The sequence below is a fragment of the Lygodium microphyllum genome, chromosome 24 (genome assembly GCF_053477565.2).
Source record: "Lygodium microphyllum isolate KBCC chromosome 24, Lygodium_microphyllum_v1.1.10, whole genome shotgun sequence".
Lineage (NCBI taxonomy): Eukaryota > Viridiplantae > Streptophyta > Polypodiopsida > Schizaeales > Lygodiaceae > Lygodium > Lygodium microphyllum.
The window spans coordinates 84,438,275-84,447,429 of NC_141158.1; positions in this window are offsets into that span (position 1 = coordinate 84,438,275).

Sequence of the window (9,155 nt, forward strand, 5' to 3'; positions counted from 1 at the left end):
TGGGTCATGAATTAGGTAGCAATTGAGCACCTTTCTATTTTTTCATGGACACGTAGGATCATTCATCATCATATTCATCAGACACCCCCTTGCTATTTATGCAAGGGGTTAGCTAATAATTTGATGCACTTAGTGTAGGGCTTGAGAAGCCCTTATCCTTGATCATTCTTATGCTTCAGTGGAATTATGCCAGGACCAAGGTTTTGTTTCAATAGTACATTGTTTAATGATCATTTTGTGGATTATCTCGTTAGGCCAAGAGGGCCAATCATTCTATAGTGAAATGTCACATTTCATTAGGCCAAGAGGGCCATGTGTCTGTTTAGTGTGGGTGCAGTTAATGGGCTTTATTCTTGTGTTGTGTTATAGATATATTTAGCAGAACCCGAATGGAGCCACTTACCGTGCAAAAGCTTATTGTGGCCAATTCTAGGTGATTTTTTCCTTTACGAGTACTTTTCTTTTATGCTATATGTGTTTATGTACTTGGGCAAAATTGTTCTTTTGTTGGGGATCAACAATCAAGACATGAAGTCCCACAGGTATATCTAGGGTAGGTTTGAGTAGTTGTCTACCTCCTGTAAAGACATTGTTAGGCATTGAAATACCTATTTTTAGAAGGTAGTCCTAGTGACCCTGTTTTGCTAGCTTGCTAGGTAGTTATTCTAGGAGTCCCTGCTAGTGTGAGATAATTAGAGAAGACCTGCCAAAATAAAAGGAAGAGATAAGTATGAATATACTTGAAATATAAAAAATATAGAGGTGTGTAAAAAGGGGTTCTAACCCGTCAAATAGAAAAAGGAAAATGAAGAACAATCTTAAGAGCAGTTGATCATTGCCTTGCGAAGGCTTGGTAGGTTCTTGGGGATGAGTTAGGACCTGGGGCCATGCCTTGTCTTCCTAGGAATGGCATCTAGCTAGAAAAATACTAAGGAAGGTTGGAGCGAAAACAAAAGTGAGCAGTATAGGAAAAGATTGAAGTGTCACCTCGCAAGAGCTTGGTAGATTCTTGGGTACCGAGTTAGGACCTGAGGCCAATGCCCTATTCTCCTTGGGTCACTATGCTCAACTCCCTCCTTTTTACACGCCCGAGTATGGAAACCTTGGAAGAAAATGTGTTAAAAGAAAATTTATGATGACCAGGCTATAGGAGTCCTCGCCTAGTAGGGGTTCCTAGTCTAGTTGTCCTAAGTTGGGTAGGTAGTTCAAGACACCACCTAGGATGACTTCTTTGATGGTTCTTTTTAGTCAGGTTGTGCTGGAGCAGTTGGTTAGTGACTAGCTCTGGACTTTTGTCAAATTATGTTGGGCCTATCCCTCATGGGTTTCATGCCTTAATTTTGTCAAGAGGTAGGGTGAAAGATGTGATATGTTTTGTTATCTTTCTTGTATCAACTTGATGATTTTTATGGTTGTTATTTGTGCATATCAATTCATGGGATACGACGGGCTGAGTCGCCCTATCTTGTGGTCACCAATGAGAGTTAAATTTAAACACCCACGAAGTGTTGGAAAGGAGCAGAATGATGTAAATTTTATGTAGGAATTCAAAGCTGACGAAAGTGGAAGAGGAAAATTCATCAATTTTAAGAGACCGTGGAAGACGAGAATGCAAATTTTGACCATTGTAGTGGTTGCAGATTCTTCATAATTTTTTTGGCTATCGAATTGAAGCAAGATGACTTCTCGGCCATCTGGACATTAGGCTGAATGCTCAAGATTTTTCGGATTCTCAATCGGAAGTCGATAAGACGAAGGAACTACAGGAGGCCCAGACATCCAAAGGGTCAAACAATGACCAAGAGTATGAAATAAAGTAGCATGGGTCTTTTGGAGGGCCTTGGGCCCCCAAATTTTTTATGAATTTGGGGCAGGTATTTTCTTTATGGCAGCTACATCAAAATGGCGCATCCCCTCCCATGTGATGATTTGGAGAGAAAGAGAGATTCGGGCCTACAAGCAAGCCACCTGATGATTGCCATGGACTCCTTGAATTTTTCACCCTCCATTGCTAGTTGTCTCACACAAAATTGTTGCCCGAATAGAAATCTAAATTTCTAGTATTTCTCTCTCCTCTCTCCTCTCTCCTCTTGATGTGTGTTTTCATGCTTTAATCTATGAGAGAAGGAGGTAGGCTGAGACGACATATATGGATCGTGGGATGATGCTAGAGCATGAAGTAGAAAAGATTAAGATTTGGAGGAGCATTAGATGTTATTGGGAAGCATCAATGGCCTTCCAATCACGAAACGTGTGTGAGATAATGCATGATTTTATGAGTAAGTCATAAATTTCATTTGTAAATGGTTGTTCTTGGTTTTCAATGCTGTGATCTATCAGAAATGTTAAGGAATTTTTAAAAAATCAGTCATCTAATAAATTTTTCATAAACACACAAAAACTGCATCATTGCAGTCTTACGAAAAATCATGGGCAAAGATACCTACTACCAACAATCACAATGGTAACTAACAGTAGGATAATGGTAGCTACTAGGAGGAAAATTGTACCTACCGACAAGAAAGTGGTACCTACTAGTATGACAATGGTAACCACCAATGTGTCAATGGTATCCACCAATAAACCTATGGTATTTTCAAGTATTTACAAGCTATCATGGTTCAGAGTCATCAAGCATTGAAGCTTTGACTACATCATTACATAGCGTGTTAGAGTCATCAAATGTTTGAGCTTTAACTTGAAGAACAAGGTGGCTATAGCAGTAGAATAGAGGTAGCTACCAAGATGTAGTGGTAGCTACTAGGTAAAACAAAGGTCGCTACTTAGAGAGTGCTAGTTATTAGTAGGATAGTTGTGGCCACCAATAATCGTGTGTCCTATGTTAGAGTCATCAAATGTTCAAGCCTTGACTAAAAGAATAAGATAGTTACCACTATGACAAAGGTAACTACCAATATACAGACATAGCTTCCAATAGAACAAAGGTAGTTACCATGAGGATAGTGGTAGCCAATATCATCATTGTGATAGCTATCAATGTGATAGTGGTAGTCACTAGTAAATTTGTATAGGATTTAACTACTCACATTACATGATGTGTTAAGTTTCATCAAAGGCTTGAAGCTTCTTAAGTTTAACTCCATGGGTTACAATAGTTAAAAATTGAAGATTAAGAACTTTGTCATTCCATCATGATTCATAGTACTACCAAGATTGAAACTTTATGATATTAAAACAAGATACTTGAAAACATTGAAGTTCTTTTAGAGACATAGTTCAAAGACATCCAAATTTTGAAGTTGTATAATAAGAGATACATGACAATTTACATCATTGCATGTAATTTTCCAAGGTTTATGATTCCTATACAAAGTGTTTAAATAGCCACATGTTCTTGATAGCACTACTTTCAACGTTCGTATTTCGCTCCAAGGGTGAGTTTATTGTGAAATTGATATGATCTTCTTCACCAAAGCCAAATACAAATAGTGCTTGTAAGATACTCTCTTATCTCCATAGGGTTCTAATCATCCATTTTCTTGACTATACAGACTATGCCACTAGGGTTCCATGATGTCTTGTAGTCAGATCATCTACCATGATACTCTTTGATGGTAGATAGTCTAGGTTCTGCTCCCAAAAGTATGATAATTTCTTGTTTAAAAAATAGGTTGCCTTAGTCTATAAAAGGCACTCTCTTCTATACAACTGTCTTGTCTATGCAAAGAAGCATTTGATACATTTTAAATTGTGATAGAAATCAACTCTTTCATAATGTAATTACATTTCCCTTCTAGTAGTAAGTCCACAAAAAGACATCAAAGTGTGAAAGCACCAATCTAGGAAAGCTGGAGCATCTTGCTTATAGCCAGTAAATAATGTGGCACACAAATATACAATTCTTAGCTCATGCTAGTAGTGTGCAAGTGATTATGTGTACCTCCTATTGACTTCTATAAGAATCAAACCATTAATATCAAAGATAATCACTAGCAAGGTCTCAAATAAAGGGCTCTTTCGACCCTCCCAAGGCCAATAAACCTTTCCATCCTATAGTCTCTGATACCCACTTTGGTATGTCCCTCCACCCCATCAATAGCCATACCAACTGCAAGCATTCACCCAATGGCATTATAGCAAAGCATTTTGAGCTTTGAGTACTATGAGTCATAGTAATCCCCAATGGCATCAGTAAAAAATCTTAAGCCTTAAGTACTATAAGCCATTAATAGAACATCTTGAACCTTGAGTGCTATAATCCATAGTCTCTTATACCCACCACTGCCATATGAACCTCTAGCATTAATAGCCATACCAACTGCAAGCATCCACCCAATGGCATCAGCAGAACATCTTGAGCCTTGAGTACTATAAGCCATAACACTATAAGCTATAGTAATCCCCATTTTTTCAAGAGTAGTCCTAGTCCCAAGGAAAGTAGTTTGCAGTTCATTTTCCAAGTCCATTTCAAGCACTTCATCAACATGACTTATGTTTGCACTTCCTTTTCCCCATCCAATGTTGCTAACACTTCCTCAACCTAACTATTTGCAACTACAAAGCACAACTTGTGTAAATAATTCGTGGAAACAAATAAAAAAAAGAAATTCTCTCATGAATGAGCTACCATGAATCACAACGTATGCATTATAAACAAAAGAAAGTGTCAACAATCGTGTGGTGGGGGGACTTGCTTAAGCTACTGCACCAAACACACATTGTATACACAAGAGGAAGCTCACTCAAGAACACAAGAAGAGAGATGGAGACCAAAACATTTTCTTGCTGGTTTTTTCTTCTTCTTCCACACACTATACAATGTACACAAAGTATAGATAAGATACAACATAAAGAAAAGTGGCCTACTAAGTCAAACAGTACATAACAGACTACACCAATCGACTGGCGCTATATCTTTGCCAGTTGTAGGTAGGTGTAACAAACTAAATATAATAAGTGATAGGTCAGTGGCCATGTGAGTATCATAATGGCCACCAACGTGCTAAGTGTAGACACGCGGACTCATCTAGCCAGGTGGTCCATCATCAATGTCCGCACGTGTTGAGCTTGCCATCTCAACACTCCCCCTCAAGCTCAACTCTATCTCTGCAACTCCAAGTAAGCTTCAGAACTTTTGAAGCTTCTCTGCACCCAATGCCTTTGTGAAAATGTCAGCTATTTGATCTTGTATGCTGACATATACCAATTCAATCTCTCCTGCAAGTACCTTCTCTCTCACAAAGTGGTAGTGCACCTCAATGTGTTTTGTCCTAGCATGGAACACTGGATTCCTAGCTAACTATATGCTGCTCATGTTGTCACAATGAATGACAACTTGACCATCTCCTTGCACATCCAAATCACCTAATAACTTTTGTAGCCATACCACCTCACATGCTACCATAGCAGCACCTCTATACTCAGCCTCCGTACTCGATAAAGCAACTGTAGATTGCTTTTTGCTGCTCCATGTAACTGTTGCACTACCAAGGGAAAACATGAATCCACTAGTAGATCTTCTGTCTAACATGCTACCAGCCCAATCTGCATCTGTGTATCCAAAGACCTATATATCCTTAGCTACCTCATAAAAAAATCCATAATATAAAGTGGACTTTACATACCTCAATATACATCTAACTGCATCCAAATAAGGCTTTCTAGGCATCTGCATAAATTGACTGACAAGGCCAATAGCATAGCTCAAGTCTAGCCTTGTGATAGTCATGTAAATCAAACTCCTTACTATCCTCCTGAATATAGTAGGGTCTTCTATCTCATCCCCAACGTCGGCATTCAACTTCACATTTTGCTCCAATGGTTCTGAAAGAGGCTTACATACTGTCATACCATACTTGGATAACATATCCAAGCCATACTGCCTTTGGGATAGCCATATACCATTATCACATCTGATCACCTCAATGCCAAGAAAGTATCTCAACTCACCCAGATCCTTCATCTCAAACTTCTTCTTCAAGAAGTCCTTAACTTCAGCAATCTCATTGTCATTGTCACATGTAATAATCAAGTCATCCACATAGATGACTATGATGACCAAACCTCCATCTCCCTTTCTCACATAAAGTGAGTGATCAGCATCAAAAATACAAAATCCAATATTGACAAGATACTATCCAATCTTGTCAAACCATGCTCTAGGTTCTTGCTTCAGCCCATAGAGCACCTTCTTTAACCTACACAAATATGTGGGATGCTCTAAATCCTCATAACCTATTAGCTGTTCCATATACGCTTCTTCTTACAATTCACCATGCAAGAAGGCATTCTTAACATCCATTTGCTACAAACTCCAACCTTTGGCTGCTGCCAAGGCAATCACACACCTAACAGTTGCCATCCTAGCAACTGGACTGAAGGTCTCTTCATAATCTATGCCGTATGTTTGAGCATAGACTTTTGCAACCAGCCTAGCCTTATACCTGCTAACTGAACCATCTGCATTATGCTTGACTTTGTAAACCCACTTATAGCCAATAGCTTTCTTACCCTTAGTCAAGGGTACCAATTCCCAAATCTTATTGGCTTCTAGTGTAGCCATCTCCTGATCCATTGTTGCATCCCAACGAGCATGACCAACAACATCCTCAAAACAAGTGGGCTCAACATCCTCAACTAGTTTTACCATATAAGCATAATGGTGAGCTACATAACCTTCAAAGCCAAATATTTTAACAGTGTATTTGACCCTGCTAGACTTGCGTACCAATGGATCACTCAATGGAGCCTTTACATTACTATGAGCTCTCTGTACACCTGGTGTCCTGATTGAAGGAATACCAAGCTCATCATCCAAACTCTCTGAATCACTAGAATCTCCATCAAATCCCAAATGACTAGTAGATGCATCATTACCATCCAACACTTTCTTCTTTCCTTTGTCTTTGAAGAAGTGGGGCTACTAAGGCTACTCCTTAGTCTCCCAAACCAAGGGCTCACTGTAAGTGTAGTACCAGATGATATTTTTGGTCCACTAAGACTCTGTGATTCTTGCTTTTCTTTCTGCACATAGCTATCATGATCATTATCATCATCTAATACATCACTAGCAGGTGTATACCAAATATTCATCTCATCAAAAATAACATCCATGCTCACTATGAACTCACCTATGACAGGGTTATAACAATGATACCCTTTCTATTCTAAAGAGTATCCAATAAAAATACATTTTTTAGCCTTTGGATCAAGCTTCTTTCGTAGCTCATCTGGCACATAAACATATGCAACACATCCAAATACCTTCAAGTGTGATACGTCAGGCTTCTTGTTAGTAAAGCATTCTTCAGGAGTCATCCCATGAACTGCAACTGTGGGGATTCTGTTCATAATATAGATAGCAGTATGGACAACTTTAGACCAAAAATGTTTTGGCATATTCTTTTCAGCCATTAATGCCCGTACAACTTCTGCAATATGCCTATTTTTTCTTTCTACAACCCCATTTTGTTGTGGGGTATACCTGCAAGTAAATTGCCTCTTTATCCCATGAGTCCTCAAGAAGACACTAAACTCATTAGAGAGGTGCTCTCTCCCTCCATCTGATCTCAAGTACTTCACTTTCAAGCTTGTTTCTATTTCAACAACTGCCTTGAAAGATTTGAAGTGCTCAAATACATCACTCTTTTCCTTCATAGAATATACCCATAACTTCCTTGAACAATCATCAATAAATGTGACAAAGTATTTGCTGCCAGCAAGAGATACATTCTGTGTAGGCCCCTAAACATCTATATGCACTACATCAAGTATATTTCTGCTCACTTATCTGTCATGCAAGAAGGGTTATCTTGCGCTTGCTTACCAAACTGGCATGCTTCAAGACTTTATGAAAATTCTGCAACTCTAAAAGAAGGCAAACATGTAATCAATCCTCTAGATTGCATTAATTTCAACCTTTGCACATTTGCATGTCCAATACGTTTATGCCATATTTCAATGTCTGCAACCACTCCTTTTCCTTTAGCATACATGGCAGCATCCATTGCAGGAATTTCAGCACCTAAAGTGAACATGCGGCCAACTCTACTTCCTTTTGTGACCAACCTACACTTATCATTAAAGTCTTCTTCAAAACAACCTTTTGCATTGAATCGAACCTGCAACCCTTGCTCTACCATTTGGCCAACAGACACTAGATTCTTTGTGATTGATGGCACATGTAATACATCTGTCAGACTCTTTGTCTGGCCATCATACAAGGACAAGGGAACATTTGTGTGAAATTGGGTGGCATGAATCGTCACCCATCTGCACATAACTTGGATTTTGTGTCCTGCATCTCTCCAAACCATTCAACATGACTGATTATATGATTAGATGCACCTGAATCGACATACCATACATCATCATGTGTCCCCTTTCCTGTAACTGCATTCATCATGTGCTGCATAACAAACAGACACTCATTTTTATTTTCATTCTGTCGTGAAGACGATGCATAGTTTCCTTGCTACAATTTACCACTACAAATATCATTCTTCTTAGCATAATAATGGGCTGCAATATGACATGTCTTGCCACAATAATGGCAAACAATAGCAAAATTTCCAAAACCTCTATTCTGCCATCCACCTCTTCCTCTAGAGCTCCCCCTGCCTCTAAAGTTTCCTTGGCCTCCTAAAACTTGCATTTCACCAAATTGCTAATTGAACCTGTTTTGCTGGTTATCACCAGCATGTCCCATACTACAGCCTCTCTCGAAGAGGATCTACCCTATCCCCTTCCTGAACTTGAGTAAAATGCTTGGACATGTTCACCATTTTTTTTAGATGAGTCACCTTGCATATTGATCTCTTCAGTAATCATGAGGGAGATCAGCTCATCAAAATCTCAAAATGGCCTTTGTACATGTACTGAAGTAACAAATGATTTCCATGCCTTCTCATTAATAAGGCCACTCAAAGTGGATGAAACCAAATCATCATCATCAGGCATTGCATTAATCACTGCCAAAGCATATGCAATGCTTCTCACCTTCAAAACATACTCATTGACAGATATTTTCTCTTTCTTCAAGGTATTCAAATCTTGATTGAGTTGAATCTTCCATGCCTTTGTATTTACTGAAAAAATGTTCTCAAAAATTATCCAAGCTGTATGTGAAGTTTATGCATTCGTGATATGTCCCAACATCATATTATCAATGACTGTAGATAGCCAGTACATCACCT